The 19,025-nt window shown below is 32.6% G+C and overlaps 1 non-coding gene across 1 annotated transcript; it reads right to left on the reverse strand.

Moving 5' to 3' along the window:
* Positions 1–10,820: 10,820 nt before the first annotated feature.
* Positions 10,821–10,980, reverse strand: LOC129053510 (U1 spliceosomal RNA). Its single transcript, XR_008518299.1, has one exon. It is a non-coding gene; the product is annotated as a U1 spliceosomal RNA (small nuclear RNA).
* Between the last annotated feature and the right edge of the window lie 8,045 nt (positions 10,981–19,025).

Below are 19,025 nucleotides of genomic sequence, written 5' to 3' on the forward strand. Positions count from 1 at the left end.
CACCAATTGCCTTAGCAATTACGAATTTTTATTTGCATAGAAGATTAAATCGTGAGATTGCACACTTTTGCAAGTGTTTATAAACTTCTGCACTTACCTTTCAAAGAAAAGTAACACTTACCCCCAGTGACTCCTTATTCTATAAAACGTACATATTTTTTATACATTCTAGTGTCTTGGAAGTCTAAATGCAGATCTGAATGAAATTAGTTCTTAGAAAATTTATAGTACTCATGAAAATCAGTATAGTAGCAGACAGAAATCATATGGAAATGAATTGTTTAGCTAATTTTGATATTCCAAGTCACAGCTCCAAATTTAGGATGACTAGAAAATCTACCACTAACATGTTAAATCACATGAGTTGGCAAATAAAACTTGTGAGATTATTTTTGAGCCATACTCTCTTCTCTCTCACTCTACCCTCATTCCTTAATTTAAGGTTATATTCGTATCCCTCATTACTATTTAGAATGCCCATTAGGCTGAATGAGAATAATATTAAAGGGAGCAGAAAAAACCACTAACTAAATCCCATTTTCATTTTTTAAAAACTATTATCTTATGACTGATAAAAATTGAATAGGAAAATTTTCAAAATTGTGAAAGCTAAATAAAACTGAACAGGGATGCATTTCACTTAGAGGAATGATGATTACCCCATCCTTAATCTTGTTAGTGAACTATATGTATTCTATTCACTTGCTGGAAACAGAATGGGAGATATTTGTGTCACTTACCTCACTGTAGGTCCTAAAGGAAGAACGTGCCAAAAAAAGTAATGCAGCTTTATTTCTTCTAAAGTCTTTGCTGGAAAACATTAGGAAGCAAAGCTCATATGGGGTCTGTGCCCAGGGACCAATTTTTCTTCTAAAGATAAAACTCCTCCTGTAATTTGTTTATCAGTCTCTTCAAACATGGTGTCCATTCTCAGCATGCTGCTAATTCAAACACTTCTTGTTAGTGAATCCAGTATATTTCCATATCAAATCCAAAGAGAAGAAAACAAGATTCTGTATAATTCACTATACATGGAAAATGTAAAAAGGTAAATATGGATCCCTAATCACAATACAAATACATATATCTGGTTTAGGAAATAGTGAACCATGACTTGACATAATGCAGTCAATTTAAGCATTTGACATAATTTAGTCAATATGTCAAATAACTTGACATATTATTTCTTCAGCAAACATTGTTTCAAGGAAATAGACAATAAACCTTCTATGAGGTCTAAACTACCTCTTAACACCAAGATGATACTCCTGTATTCAAGTAGTAAGAAGAAAGGGATATATTTCTCATAAGTTTTCTTTTTGTGCTCTGCAGCCAATGTCTGCCGCCGACATTGGCTAAAAAAAAAACGGCACAAGTTCTAAGCCAAATCCAACCATGACACTAAGAAAACTATCTAGCAGATATTTCTTATTTGGAAAGGAATACAAAACAGTGAGTCCTTTAAGTTCCACTTGTTAGATGTTAGTCATTTTGCATTTAAAATACTGTTTCTTGGCTTGATGCGCTGCAGTTATTAATCAAGTAAAGTTTCAATTTAAATAGAATGGAAATCTAGACTTTGCATGGTTATAGAACATGTAAATTCTATTTTGTTGGGGGGTCGTATGAAGCAGGTCATAATAGGTTCTTTCTAGACAAACTATCAGAGAAATTTTGTGAAGGTCAATTAGTCATTATGGGTGGGAAGCAATATTCAACAAAAATGAATAGGAAGGAAGACAAAAGGCAACAGTACTTTTAAATCAAGTAAATATTGGAATGGAATTTAGACAGAAAACTTTTCTGACTAAAAATTCTGTTAATATAATAAAAAGACATGAAATGTGTAAGAATACAATGCAAATTACCAGAGAGACAACATAATATTTCCCCAGAAGATGGTGGTCATTTGTTAAAATATCAATGGGAAAAATAGACGTAGTAGTTTAAAAAAGAGGGAGGGAAGAATCAAGAAGTTATCTATTTTATTTTTATTTTATAAGATCTTCATTTCCTGAACTTTCTTTGCATTGCTTTTATTCTCATAACTTACCATAAACATCCTTTCCTCCAATTTGTTAAGTTTTAAAGTAGAGTGTTAAATTCCTCAACTTCTGTTGTTTGTTATTCTGATCTAAATCACACCTTTAACTATATGCATGTATTTATTCAAAGACAAAAGCTTTATCATATTTTAAAATACATCCTCCTGGACCCAATCCATCAATGTGATTGATTTTTTCCTCTTTCATATAATTTCTTTTATTCTCTTCTTCACTGCCCTGATTTCTTTATCTCACATATATAAAAACTCCATATTTTACGATCCACAGCAGAGACTGTCTCTTTTGGTACTGACATTTTTCTCTGCTTTTAATTTCAACAGAGAATTTCTATTAGCTATTTTATTTCCATCAGTTCATATTCTGTCTCAGGTTTTATCCCACAACAATGAAGTCACAGTCCTTTCTCAAAGGCCATGAGTGACACCCTAACTGCTAAATTTAAAAGGTTACATTGAATTTCAGGTGAATATTTTTTCCATTGATAATATGCTCTCACTTGAAAATTCCACTTACCTTACCATCCCCAACAGTCTACCAAATATACTATACTTAAAATAATCACATTTTTTGCCGAATATTATATATATATTATATATATTTTTTTAATTTCTTGTCTTTGTTGTTTGTTTGTTTACTGAGACAGGGTCTTCCTCTGTTGTCCAAGCTGGAGTGCAGTGGTGTGATCAAGAACTCACTGCAGCTTCAAACTCCCATGCTCAGGTGATATTTCCACATCAGCCTCCTGGGTGACTGTGAATACAGGCACACAGACTAGCTAATTTTGTTAGAAATGGGGTCTCTCCCATGTATACCAGCCTTGACTTGAGATTCTAGGATCAAGTCATCTGCCTGCCTCAAGCTCACAAAATGCTGGCATTGGAGGGGCTAGCCACCAGGCCTGGCCAAATATAAGTTACTTCTTATTCACCCTCTTCCTTGAACTATTTCTGATAAATTTGCTCTCAATCTCCCAGTTATCTCTTCCTGTACGATGGATTTCTGAATGGTACTATGAGTCCCAAATGGTAATCTCCTGCCACTCTCTTACCAAAGACCAAATCATATATGGCTCTATTACACATACTCATGTTGAACAGGCAATTTGATCTCAAGGCTATACACTGAATTCTGGTGCTTCTTGCAAACATCTTCCCCCAAGTGTATCCCATTTAACCTGATAGTAATTACATCCTGTTGCAAAGGCCTAAAACTGTAAGGTCATCCTTGATGCTTTTCTTTTCATCTCCTCATTTCTATTGATCCTCAAATTCTGCATGTTTTCCTTTTAAAACAGGTCCAGAATCTAACCACTTTTCCCTATTTTTCCTGCTATCACCCAGATACAGGTTATCCACATTTCTCATCTGATTAACTCAGCCTCTTTACTGATCTCCTACCTTACACTATTACAAGTATTACACTATCACTACTATTACAACTAGATGAATTATATCTCAGATACTATAAAATTAACCATTTTAAAGTACACATTCAGTGATTTGCAGGATATTCCCAATGTTATGAAACCATCACTATTATTTAAATATAGAATGTTGCCCTTACCTTAAAAAGTAACTCTACCTATGAACATTCAATATCAGCTTCCCTTTTTCCTAAGCTAAAAGCATGGTCTTTATAATGTCACAAAAAACCATATATTATTTTCTTCTTATTCTCTTTTCATATCTTCTTCTACCATCCTCTTTCTTGTTCAGAGCCTCAGTATACACTGTGACTTCAGCGGTTTTCCGCTCCTTTTTGTTTCAAGAAGTTTGCTCAAATCTCCTTTGAGCTTATGCTATTCACCTGCTTATAAATGAACCCAAAATCCTTATCCTTCTTACATAAAAATAAAATCACTAGATATTGTCACTACTTTCCACTAAAGCAAAAATGTAAGTTCCATCAGTACATGGATTTTGTCTTTGCTCAGGTGAACTGGCATAAACAATACCAAATGTATTCACAGTTAATTTGATCTTTTCTCATTTATTTATTTTTTATTTTTGGCACATGAGTGGGGTGTGATTAAATCTTTCTCTGTTGCTCAACCTGGAGTGGCAGGATCTCAGTTCACTGCAACTTCCGCCTCTCAGGTTCAAGCAATTCTCCTGAGTCAGTCTCCTGAGTAGCTGGTAGCTCAGGCACCTGCCAGCTTAACTGGCGGTTTTTTTGGGTTTTTTTTTTGACATTTTTAGTACAGACTGAGTTTTGCCATGTTGGCTAGGCTGGTCTCAAACTCCTGAATTTGAATGCAATATATTATATAGACAAAGGAATACCTAGGGAGTTTTTAAATTATAAAGCTGTTTTTGTTCATTAATAAGAGTTTACTTTGAAAGTGTATTTTCCTTTAGAAAAAAATTAGCTTTTTTTAGTTTGTTTTTGATCAACTAGTTTACCATTTTATTAGCTATCAGGTATATATTTAAAATAATTTATGTCAGACAATATTAAATTAAAAATATATGTATTTCTTAAGTGTTCCCCTATACTTGGTGTTGGTAACTAAACTGAGTCTTATTGAATCATATGTTAAAAAACACTGAAACCTTAGTGTAAAAAGTAGCCAAATTTAATGGTACAAAATGTTTGTATTTAAAATGTGTTCAGGAGAAATATTTTAATAGGCCAAGCCTTGAAGTTGCTTAATGTTATTTTATTTAAATTCTAAGAGAGGTATGGCTTTAAAAATCATAATGTGAGAAGAGAAACTTTGAGTGCATTGTATTACTTCTAAATATCCACCTCTGTCCAACAAAGTAAGTAGTAATGTTCAAATCTTACACAGAATTGAAACTCAGGGTGGGAAGTCATATAAGTAAATTAACAAATGATAACAAAATTTAGTTCATTTCAAGAGAAAACTGAGGTTTAAGAATACAATTCACAACACATTCTGTACAGATCTTTAATTGGAAAATGTGAAGTTATATTTGTTTATGTTTTTATCTATGTGAGTGTATTTTCTAGCACATTGCAGAATTTTCTAGCTAAACTCACTGCTTAAAAGGTCAGATCTTTATTTGTCTTGTGGGATCTATGTAGAAAGAAGAGTTTCCTCTGTAAAAACACTTTTGTTTTTGTTAATTTATTTACAGTTGCATTGACATAGTAAATGTATATAATCAAAAGATTTTTTTTAAACAAACAAATTTTTTTAAAAAACAAACAGATAATGTCATTAAAATATGAACCTAAGGGATCTGTAGTTAAAAATCTGTATAGTTACTGGATTTGTTGTTAATATCAAAATTTAAAATACTCCTTCAAAGATGGCTGTATTGATAAATGAGTTGTTGTTGATATTAATTTGTCACTTGATGAAAAGACAAGTGGATAGAATTATTTGCATACTACAAGCATTATTTTTTCTTCTTATCTCAGGTTGTGAGCAGTTTTTGAGTGGGAATATCTGCTCTCTGTTAGATCTCACCCACCAGAAAAACTTATGGGACTCAAAAATACTGGTGCTAATTTTCACATGAATTCTGTGATCCAACAGCCACATATAATATATTATATATACACTATATATATTTTATAATATATAATTATATAATATATTATTATGTAAATCCATATATTATATATAAATCTATATATAGTATTATATAATTATATATTATATATAGTTTTTATATAGTATAAACTATATATAATATATATAATTTATGTGTGTGTATGTGTGTATATATAATATATATAGATATATATAATATATATAATATATATATAGATATATATATTATATATATATATACATATATAGTTTCCACCAGAAACAGTATTCTTGCAATTGAATGCATAGGTGAAAATATAGACAATGAGTTTTCAAAGATGAGAAGCAGAACAGTTAGGTAAACTCTAATTATTAATTATTATTACTTCGAAGATTCTGATAGCAGCTACTATTTTTCTCTCAGAAATTACTGTACTTTAAAAGAATTATGTGGGAAGATCTTCTTCATAATATGGCTAAAATCTCTGAGATACTATGACTGATATATTTATGTTATCTGTTTCATAAGCTGTGCTTTTTCTAAAATTCTGTCTATATTTTTCTCAAATGAGAGCTTTTTCTGCTGAAGAAACAAATTTCTTCTTAAAATTATGTTATGTGAACTTGTAAAAAATATTAGTTAAGAATTATCATGAAACTGCCTATGAAAGGTATTCATTTGAATATAAAGCGGTAAAAAAGTTAGATCATAGTGGTAGGTCACCTATTTAGGATACATCTCCAAATAAGAGAATATGGGATACCTAAATTTTGGTAATGTTTATACTCAAGATCTTTATTACTGTTATTTTTTTTTTTTACCTTTCTGTACAGATATTGATAGAAACTAAATTTAAAAATTAGAATATTTTAACTGTAGTAAATGGTTCTACAATTTCTTCTTTTTTTCCTTTAAGTGGGCAGAAATAGTTTGTCTTTTAGCTACTAGCTTCTCAGCACTTATCATATATAGGATTACAAAACACACACTTTCTTTCTCTTTGCTAGATCCAGTAAATTATATCATCCAAACATCGCAGTCGTGGTAGCTTTACTTTTAGTAGAGTCTTCATATGGGATGTTCACCAATACTTCCTTAACAGCCACTATTGGAAGAAAAATTGTAATGTAAGTTCCGGTACTATAGCCTGTGTGCCCCCTAGGGTGTTGAATTTAACACATATAGTGATGGTTAATCATACCAGCAAGAAGCAAATGAAACAGACAGAATATAAAATTGCAAATTAGATATCTCACCTTTGTACTTGGTTGCTTTTGCTTTATGTTGTCTCGGCGACATACTGTGGCACATATGTCTGCCTTGTTTCTTTTTCTATGCAATCAGCTTCTCCAGGGCAGGACGTGGGTATTGTTTCTTTCTTTGTCACAAATCTAAGACAAAATTAAAAGCATACAGAAATTTCTCAGATACTTGTAAACAGATAATATTTTGCTATATGGCTACAGACATGTTTTGACTTTTGGAGCTTCTGTCTATGCTCCCCTTCCTTCCACAACTATGGTTAATAGGCATATTTATTGAGTGTTAATAATTCTGATTTAATCATGTAAATAATCTTATGTAATTTGGAAAATGCATTATTCTCAAAAGAAGATTCTGAATCCTAGAAAGACTAATTAACTTACTCCCCAAACTGTACTTATTCCCCCAAAGTTACTCATGGCAGAGGACTCACTTGTCTTTACTCCTGCCTGCTTGACCAAACTTTACTGTATTACATCCAGTGTATATTATTATTTTATTACTCTTTTATAATAACTTCTCTGTGAACTCAGTTATAATAGTCCATGTTTGAAATAAGCAATAATCATAAAAATTAAAAAATAAATTAAGTGCTTTGAAAATTAGGAGCATAAACAATATATCACCTTATTCAGTAACTTTGGTATTTCTTTTAACCTCTTTCCTTGTATTTATAAAGTTAAATTAGTGCATTACTGATTTCTTTTGATCTTTAATGTTGGTACCCAAGATAATTTACTAGAATTGTTTTATTTATTTGAAGACAAACCAAAGTTAAGTAAGACAAGAGATAGAAAAGAGTACAATATTAGTGTCCTAAGACAGCTTCAAGACATCTTTGTTCATTTAGCTGTTTCCAAACTACAGTCCTATGTACCCAAGGAATTTTGGTCACAGTTAAGGTAAATTTCATGTAAGTGATTATTTCAGTTTCATAAAAACCTCAATACATTGACTAAACATTACTCAGAAAAAGGCTTTATACAAAGGACATTATGTCAAGTGAAATTAGCCAGGAAATATAAAAGACAAAGATTGCATCTTTTTATTTATATGTGAGAAATAACAAAGTTGATCTCATGGAGGTAGAAAATAGAATGACAGATTATTATAGGCTGTGAAAGATATTGAGCAAACAAATAAGTGAGTTAGTTGATGGGTAAAAAATACAGTTAGAAGGAATAGTTTCTAAAGTTTGATTGTATAGGAGGGAGAATATAGGTATGAATAATTTGTTATAGATTTCAAAATAAATAGAAGTTTAGATGTGGAAAGCTGTTTACACAAATATGTCAGTAATAATTTAAGGGGTGCATTAAAGAAGGACATGTTGATTTCCATTTGAAGAATCCTCTCCAGGATGATTGGGAGGTGATTAGAACCAGGACAACATGATGCATTCACTTGAGGTAGCAAACTTATAGAGATGCAGCAGTAATACAGAGATAAGATTAATCTACACATATTTCTCTTACACTCTCTAAGGAACAGAAATTCCAAAATCTAAGTCTAGGCCAGAAGAGAAACATAGACGGCAAATAACAATAGGCCAACTAGGAAGGGCCATAACATAGTTGGATTACAATGTACAAATATCAGTAGCCCTGATGATGTATTTATAAGTCTCGACTAAGGTAGACTGCATGTTGCATTCATACTGGTTGATGCTACTGCTTATGTACTATAAAAGATAAAAACATAGTATATTCTAACCAATTTGAACAAACAAATTGCTGTTCCTCAAGCTACGCAACACACTTCATATCCTATTTTTTCCAACAATGGGTGTTGAGATATTACGTCAAATAAAAAATTACATGAATTATTTAAAATCAGAAGGCGCTTATATCCTCAGTAAACCCTACATCTAACAACGAAAGCTTTACAATAATATAGAAATAAACTAGGAGACTTACTGCTCTCAAGGAAAATTGTGACTGGCTAGCAAAGCAGTCAGAAATCTTGGCACAATGGTGATTCAAGGTACTGTGGATTCTGATAATATGCACTTCACTGGGATTAGATGAAACCAAATTTTAGAAGCATCACTTAATAAATTCTACCACAAAAGTGCCCCAAGCACAAAAATATAATCTACTATGCTTCACACATTGTGACATATGAAAATTGTGCATATTGCTTTTAATATTTTAGAATTTCTATTAAAATATATCCATATTCTTTATCTCAACAAGAAATTAAACTATCAAACATTAAATGTGAAGAACGTGTATAATTAAAATCTTCTTGTTTTTTACATTTTTCCCCATTTTATATTTTTTCTGGTGATAAAAAATAAGGTTTCTGAGCAATACAGCTGTTATTCTGGGCAACTGTTGTAATTCAGGTAATTCCATCCCTTGGCTACATGAACTTGATGAGAAGTCATGCTGAATGTTACTTTAAATGATTAACCTGGCCGGGTGCAATGACTCACCACTTGTAATCCCAGGAGTTTGAGAGACCGAGGCGGAGGTGGGTGGATTGTGAACTCAGGAGATCCAGACCACCCTAACTAACACAGTGAAACACTGTGTCTACCAAAAATACAAAATTAGCCAGATGCATGCCTGTAATCCCAGCTACTTCGGAGGATGAAGCAGGAGAATCGCTTGAACTCGGGAGGTTGAAGTTGTAGTGAGCCAAGATCACAACCATTGCACTTCAGCCTAGGCAACAAGAGTGAAACTATCAAAAGAACAAATAAAACAAAAGAAGAAAGGGAGAAGGAAAGGAAAGAAATAAAGGAAGGAAGGTAGCAAGGAAAAGAAATGGAAAGGGAAGGAAGGGAAGAAAAGAGAAAAGAGGGAAGAAAAGAGAAAAGAGAAAAGAAATCTGCATTACTCACATTGTGGCTGATCTTCCCAGAATATTTTAACACAAATATTTGTTTTAACTTAGAAGTGCTCATAAATGGATTTTATTTATATTTTTGGTCAGTATTTGTTCTTTATGGTAAATTTCGTATTAAAGCTGGCAAAATTGTTAAGTTTTACTGCCACTGGATTTTAAGAAAGACTAAATAAATTACTTTATACTCTTATTGAAATATCACACATTTTTATGAACTAGGACAAGGTAGCACCTAATTACAAAGAAAATATAACAAGGGTAAAATAAAACATGATCCCACTTAAACTATTCTTCCTCCGATCATCTTGCCAAAGCTGTCCTAGAAATTTTTTTTTAATTTGCAGTCACAGCTGATAAGTTACAAAATATGTTATAAAATAATAATTGAAGACCATATAAGTAAATCATCAAAATGAGTTTTGAAAAAGAAAATTATTATTATTATTATTATTTAACCTGCTGATACATAGAGCCTATTGAATGAGGATATAATGGAACATCTTCTGTTGGAGAGGTCTTATGCCCATCCAAAGCATCATGGTCAACTGGCTCCAAATTCTAAATATGTAAATATCAACAATTTGATTATAAAAGTAACTTTATACCTTATATTTTATTTTCTTCGTTAGAATAAACTTTTAAAAAATGCAAGAAAGCTGACAGCTATAACATCTTTACAATTCCTGCAAATGATTTATAATTTAGGGAAAAATTCTGAATTATTTTAGCTACATAATTTTTAGGCCATTTCACACAAGTTGCTTCCAAAAGGAAACTGCTTTTCAAGAACAAACAAACCAATGCTAATAATTTCACAAAATAAATATTTTTAAGGGCAATATTAATACATACACATTGGCTTATGCATTTAAAAATTACTTCTCTTTTTCCCAGATATATCTGCTGCCCTTTGGGGGCTTCCCTCAGCCACCTCATCTAGACAAAGTTCTCAAGCATTTGCAAGTGTCATCCTAGCACTATTTGATTTTTCTAATAAATAACAATTTGATGTTTTATTGTTTTGTACTGGCGGACAACAATTTTTGTAGGCATATTTAATTCTTTCCAGTTTATGGTTTTCTTTCAATTTTCTATATACACGAACTGACTCAATTTTCTTTCTTTTTTTCCCACGTGAAAGCACAAACACAGTCCTTCACTTCCACAAATTATGCAGTTGAGTTTCCCACATTTGGGGAAATCTCATGGGTCAACACATCTAGAGTGCAATAGATCTGCCTTTCCTTGGGAAAGCCACCTTCGTGATCATGGTGTCTCCCCTGGCAGGGAAATATCCATTTTCTTTTTAAGACTTCCATTAGCCTTTGAAAGAAAATACAAATATAAATGTAATAGAATTCAGAATAATTTTCAGTATCAGCTTAAAATGTTAATTTCAATCATCCATGATTATTCTTTTCTAAAAGAGTTCTTAATTCTGACACAGGCTTCTACAAAATTGTAAGAAAAAACAGTATGATAAACAACGAAATGACTGCTAAATAAAACTACCATACATTTTATGCACTGATATACTCATTTTTGATAGTGACTCTTAGAGTGTTCTATTGTATCTAACAGCCATTCTCGGTCTTCTGGAATTTTATCACGTGCACTATGAGCTTTAAAAATAATCAGATGAAAATAATTTACAATATGTAGTAGCTAATATTTTACTGCCTAATGTGTGTCATTCAGAACAAGTTTTTGAGGTAATCTAATTAATATCAGTTAGTTTCCTAAGCAGGTAGCATTAGTAAATCCATTTAACAAATAAAAAATCAATTACAGTTAGAACAAATACTTCACAAATTATTACAGATTTAGCCAGTTGAGGAGCTAGTTAGCAATCTGACCCAATCATCTGACCTTTTGGTGTATTATCAATTTAAAATATTATGGTTAAGTATACTATCCATGCATTACTACAAGTGAATTAAAAACTGTAATGCTATAATACTTTTCATAGTTCTATTTTTTATTCTATACTTAGGATTATGCTCCCTGGCCCAGGCTGGACTACAGGGACAAGATGATAGCTGATAGCTCAATGAGGCCTCATGCCCCAGGGTTCAAGGAACACTCCTGCCTCAGCCTTCCAGCTACTTGGGATTAGACAAATGCACCACCATGTCCCACTCACCTCATCATTTTTACTAAATATGAGTAGCATTTTATGACTACCTTTTTAAAGAAAAAACAAAACTTACTTGGTTTTTACTCATTTTTCAGAGACAACATTTTAGAATGTAAAGCAAGAATCTCATGATAATAAAACAGTGATATTACTTGGCAGTACAAAATTGATTTCAATTCTGACAGTAAAAGAACACACACGATGAGTAAAACAATTTTCAACGACAAAAATAAAAATTGCCTGATTTACTAATGATCAGTCATTTTCTTTCACAGCTGGCTAAATTGCAATATATTTACACTGCCAACTGTTTTATGTTCTTAGGAATCAATATTAAAAATCACAAAAAGAAGACCTCTGTTATTTATCTATAACAGATAAATAAAATAGTTTTTTTCTCTCTACCATGTATCTTACTTAATAAAATGATATTATATTCCAAGTCAGAGGCCAGGTTTTTTTTCTTTTTGCCATAGGAACATTTATAATATATATTTCTTTTGAAAAAGGTAATTTTTATAATCTAATTTCAGGTAAAGAATAACATGGATAGGCTTCTTCTAACACTTAAACAATACATATTTCATTATCTTATTCTCTTAAAAATTATAATAAAGTGAAAATCATGTCATTTGCCACATTATTAATAGTATCAAAAGTTTTCATGTGAAATTTCGATTAATATTATCTTTGCCTATATTGTTATCTGCTGCCTTGAACAGTGTTGGTACTCAGCAGATGCTGATATATATCTGTTGAATACTGCCTATTGAATAGACTAAATGTTCATTAGAAAAAATATTTCAAGCTTATCTTAATAAAGAGAATAATAAATTTATACATGAAACCCACATTAATCCACATCAACTATTTTCCACATTATGTCAACATGTATACCTTTAATGTAAACACCTCCTTGGATGAGATGAGGCTAAGATGTGATCTAGCCTTACTTTAGAGCAAATACAAGAAGTTACATAATAAACAATATATGAATACAAACAATTTTTAAAATGATATAAATTAAATTCTATTGATAGGGAACTCAGTGTCATTCGTACAACATTAATTATCTCCTTGAAATCTATGATGGTGGACCAAAGAACAATTAGAAAATTTTAATTGCTAAAATCTAATATTTCTGTTGTTTAAAATTTAAAATTATCTTTTGCCTTTAATTATTGTGTTCTACAGCTTTATAATTATTTTATTATCAGGTTTTCAGTGTGCTTATTATAATGTTTATTGAGTGAAAATTGTGTGTTTGTGTGTGGGCATGTGTGTATAGAGTTTCCAGATATATAGTCTGATTGTTTCTAGAAACCTATAACAATAAAACTTTGAATCTCCTGGCAGAGTTGGGCAACTAATTCTGGTGCAAATCTTTGGCTTATTTTATTGCAGATGACACAACTAAGAATTCTAGAAGAATGCTAAAGATTTGTGTTGAGCATTAACATAGTTCTTTAAAATTATAATTTTTCTTGAAACCAGTCTGGCCACGATTGTGAAACCCCATCTCTTCTAAAAACACAAAAATTAGCCAGGCATGGTGGCAAGCACTTGTAATCCCAGCTACTCAGGAGGCTGATGAAGAGAATTGCTTGAGCCCAGGAGGCAGAGGTTTCAGTGAGCTGAGATTCCACTCCTGCACTCCTGCCTGGGTGAGACAGCGAGAATTCCTCTTACACATACATGCACACACACACACACACACACACAAATAATAGTAATAAAAAATAAAAAAGAAAAAAAGCTCTTTTTCTTACATCCTGATAGTCTAACTACTTAGAGGCTACAGATTGCTTTTGGATAACTTAATGTTGTCTGCCATGATAACATTAACTTTTCCAAAAATGTTTCCATTCTAGGACATTACTTTCTATGACTGTTTTTCATTGTTACTTCTGTAGTAACATATGTATGCTTTTAGATGATTCCAAATTCTGGACATATGTATCCAACTCCCCATTACAATTTTTTATTTGGTGCCCCATATGTTTCTAAAATGCAATCCGCTCAAAGAGGTTCACTTTTTCTATCAGTAAATTGCATTACTATTCTCTCAGCTTATCAAATCACACCTAGGACATAGGTGTTAACATCTCTTTCCTACCCCACTTTCTCAAATATCCAATTGCTAACAACTGCCTATTCTAACTCATTAAGAGCTCATAAATCTGTCCACATGTATGTTCTACATTGCCAGCTTTTCTAATATAGAGCACCCACAATTTTTTTCTACAGATTATTTTGAATACATCCTTACTGTGGTCTATTGTGAAATTTTCTACGCTATAGCCAGTGAGATGTTACTAATATATGCCCTTTGTTGTCCTCTGATGGTTTATCAAGTCACACTGATTATCTCACATGATTGCTAAAAAGCCAAGTTATGTCAATAATAAGTCTGTACCCACTGTATACTTAAAAAAATCAACTTAACAAAGCAAGCTTTTTCAACTGCAAGATGCTTTTTACTCTCCAAATCTAAGTCACATACACCCTATAATAGGCAGATCTCTTTGTATTGTATTTTTTTGTTATGATGCTTTGTATCCCACCTGAGCTCTTTATTCAGTACTGTATTTTCAATATCATAATTAAGACAGATTCAAAATACTTTATCTGAAATTGAAAAAGCTCAATTAAGCAAGACTTTTTAAAATAAGATTGGTATGTAACTCAATTTCTGATGCAATAAAGACTTAATTGAGGGAAGCTATTTCAGTCTGCATTCATGTATCCTTCACCCTTAAAGAGAATATCCATTTCTCTTCCTAGAGACATTAGCATGTTTGATTCTTGAGTACTTTCGGGAACCTTACACGTAATGGTACACAAAGTGATGCAAATGTGTTGACTCAGTTTCCTCAAATGCAAGAATTCCTAAAACCTAAAACATACTACCTAAATGCCTCAAGATGTATAAATGTATACTGAACCTTAGCAATTAAAATTAAACTTAGGTTATATCATAAACCGAACATGTGTTTTGTATGAGCAACTAAAATCTGAAGTTAAATTGTGCAAAACAAAGTTTTTGTGAGTTCTTAAGTTAGATACTTTTACATTTAAAATAAATATATATTTTTTTTCTCTGATGTCTTTATGAAATCTGAAACCAAACACATGGATCCATTTTCCTTTGCCACTCTTCAGCTAGATAACTTCTCTTCATTAGGGTGTCAGCATAAACCTCACCTTTTCTTTTTTTTTTATTTTTTATTTTTAATTTTGTTTCTTTTATTATTATTATTATTATTATACTTTAGGTAAAAAATAAATAAATAAATAAATAAATATTGTGTTTATGTTTGTATAATATATGCTCCTACTCTACTAAAATTATCCCAGCATCTTAGATATTGTCAGGCTAGGCTGAGAAAAAGAAAGTACAGAGGTGGTCAGAGAAGGAAGAGTAAATGGTAAAATTTATTTTCTCCTGAAGGTATATATTAATAATACAAAAAACACTTTCATTACAGAAATGTGTGACCATAGAACTTAATTTTAGGTAGTAAAATATTTGTGATTTTAACAAGTTACTTAAAATGATCTGCTAATTGTCTGAGTCAATCATTCATATAAATGTGACCTCTAGCTCATCTTTCTGTTGAATGTGAGAGATAAGGCAGACACATTCTAACCAACTCACATGTATACACAAAATCAACATGGACATGGAGAAGAGAATTAGTGTTTGTAAGAGTGTATTACTTACTAATAAAATTCAACAAGTGTATATATCTGCATCATTAGTTGATGGGAGATGGGACAAATCCACTCATAGAGGAATATATTTGCTCAATAATGGCACCTTACATTTATAAACTGTAATGGTTTTCTGAAATTGTTTCTTTGATTTTCATATGTAAATTAGAGAGCTAATAAATGAGATGACCAAGACTTTAATTACAATTAAAATAAGAAACTTGACTACTATAGAATTCACACTTGGATTTTTTTCCTGGAAAAACCAGATACTACTATTTATATGTACATGATTTTTATGCAATTAGTATTGTATTCTTGGTGAAAGAAAATGATTTCCTAAAACAATAATGTTAGATATGAAAGATTAGAATCTACTGCATTTGCAATGCATTCTTATTTAATTTACTTCTTTATTCTTTTCAAAATGACTTAACCTTTTTTATTTTCATTCTACATAGCATTAGAATTATTCTCACTAGCAATTACTCCATCATTTGTATGCCATTAATGAACTTCTTCCAACATATATCATGTTTCACTGCCCCAGCAGGAGGAAGGGCCAACAGTGGCACAAGGGTTGCTTCATACAGTCTGTAACACATCCTGCTAAATTCAAGTTCTCCATGGATAAAAAGCCTTTCCATAGCCAGCGTTCAGCTTTAAGAAAAAGGCTAACTACTGAACTTGGAGAAAAGACAAATCTGCCTTTGATAGCTGATTTAAGAAATATAATGTGTGTGTAGAGGATACAAAATTACAATTCCACTAATGGGATAGTTAATATTTGTGTTACTTTCTTCACCCTTGTGGAAAGTCTACTAGTTGAAGTTAAACCATTTCTTTTTCACAAAAGACAGAAGGCAACCTTATCACTCTCAGAGGAAATACTAAGAAGGATTGTACTTTGTCAGAGGGTAAATCAAGACATCTTTATTAGGCCACCTATTTACTTAGTGTCTCCTCTATTACTGAACATTATTTAGTGATTTGCTTTCAAGGATTTTTGTGTTTGTTTAAAAAAAAAATCCTTGCCGCAATGATGAGACTTGACAAAACAAATTGTGGCCTCTTGTGGATGTTCACATTCTGTGCAGTCAGTAACTGTCTGATTCTGTGGAAGCTAATCAAAGCTTGGACTGAATGTGGATGAGACCCGCCACTGGGGAGTGATGGACGTATCAAAGGACATGATGGGTGAGGGGAGGTGGCTGTCACATAGGGAATAGAGTTTTGAAAACTTACATCGAGACATTTCTCTTACTGGCCCCACCCAATATTGCCATCTGGAAACATTTGATAAAAAATACAATAGGAAATGTTGGCAGAACAAAGCAGGCAGTGAGTGTGGCAGCAGGAGCAGTCAGAAGCAGCTGCAGAGCCACCCTGGGCAGAAGAACCATAGATGATGCTCCACAGTTTGAACAAAGTGTGGTTCCCAGTGGTACAGATGTTGGTCCATACAGTCTGTCATATATCCAGCTAGATGCAAGCTAAGAATGGAAAGATTTTCCATAGAGAGAGTTCAGTTTATTGAAAAAGGCTAACTACAGAAATTGAAGAAGAGACAAATGTGCATTTAATAACATAAGTAATAATTACAGTGTTCTGAGTAGAGGATAAAAAATAACAATTGCATTCCAATTAAATAAATATTTTTGTTAACTTTCATCTTTGGGGAAAGTTTCCTAGTTGAAGACAAAACATTCCCACTGTTTCTTATCTTAGAAGAAAACTACTTAGGTTTCTGTATAAACCTAAGTTTTCACTTTTATATGAAGCACCACCATGTAACTTTTATTACAATAAACGTGTCATACCGAGTAGTAAATTGATAAGTAGAGAAATGCCCCAGTGTGTTACCCAGTGAAAGGTGGTGTCTGGACAGTCAGTGATTTCTAGAACCCTGGACCAACAACCAGGAAGTGTTGAAGTGACTGAAAAGTTAAAAATCACAAGTACAGCATGAGGAAAACAGAGATCAACAGTATCTATGTCCATGCCAAAGGAAGTATCCTAGGAAATTTTGGCTATGACAAGAGAATGAAACTCCATATGCACATTTCTTCTGGATCACTTTTGGAGCACTGAAGCAGAAAACAAACTTAGTGCTAATGTACATGTGCTAAGGGGAGGCTGATTTTAAGACTGACTTCATTCTTTCCACATGTTAAAGAGACTTCACGGGACATTGCTTTCTAGATCCAAGCTTTGCCAGCTTATTTTTCCTCATGATCAGCTCCTATCTATCAGTTGATATTTCTACCCATGTGCACCAGTGCTCTTCTTCACAGCTTCACACCTGTAATACTGTTCTCTGCAGCCAACATACGAGGTCCCAATTAATGCTCCACTTTCCTTCCAGCTCCTTCAAAGAATTGGCCACACATGAAATTTGGCACTTAACTTTACTAATTTACACTCAGGATGTGGATTACTAGTTCCTACCTCACGTTCATTAGCCAGGAGGAAAGGTTATTTTCAGAGTGCCACTGTCATGCAGCTTGGCCATGTCTTCCTGCTGTCACTCACCCTGCTGCTCTTGGTTGGATTTCATCATAATCCTCAGGATTGTAAGCTCATTGAGGGCAGGAACAACCATATTAAAAAATATGTGCTTGCAGAAATTACTCCCAGAATTCTAGATGAATTTTACCTTTTTCTGCACCCATAGCTCTGGGATTTAGTTTGTTTTAATATGAGTGCTACCTAACAGGTTAAGACATCATATTAGTTTGGACACTACCGATAGGGGAAATAGAACAAAAAACAGCTGTGGTTGGCAGCACTTTAAAAATGAATATTAAACTACCACAATCTTGAACAAATATCTTTAGTGTAAATATCAAATAAGTGGGGTAAAAATGATGGTAGCTATTTCACACAAGGACACAAGACAAAAGCTTAGAATTACTTGCTTAAAGTTAATTCAGAATGGAACAAAATTGTTCAAGTGCTTAGCATTAGAACAGGTTGTATAACCTGGTTTTCAATGGACATTACCTATTTTACAGTAAGATCTTGTTATAGCAACAAAGAGATGATTCCCAGCCTCCTGTGGTGTATCATCTCTGCCTCCCAAAATACTGAGATTAGAGGCATGAGCCACCATGCCCAGGGCAATTCCAAACTTTTTATAAAAGTTCTGTGACTTCCTCCACCTTGCCTTCACCCACAAAACAAGCACTACTAAGAATTCCAATATATAATACAAATAAAGCACTGCCATGACCAAAGTACTACATTGATATGAGTGTGTATCCATGCTCTGTTCAATTTTTTTTATTGCTTTAACAGAGACCTTTGATGCATCTAAAAGGATGAGTACAAATGTTAATGTAATCCTGGATTTTCTCTGACAACTCTCCTAAAAACTGACTTACAACTTTTTCCAAGTATAAGTATCAACGGTTTACTCTCTGAGGGAAAAGAAATAATCAGCAGGACCACTATTCCTAGCCACCGGCAGAAGCATATATGCAACACTTA

Source organism: Pongo abelii, chromosome Y (genome assembly GCF_028885655.2).
Source record: "Pongo abelii isolate AG06213 chromosome Y, NHGRI_mPonAbe1-v2.0_pri, whole genome shotgun sequence".
In the NCBI taxonomy this organism is placed as follows: Eukaryota; Metazoa; Chordata; class Mammalia; order Primates; family Hominidae; genus Pongo; species Pongo abelii.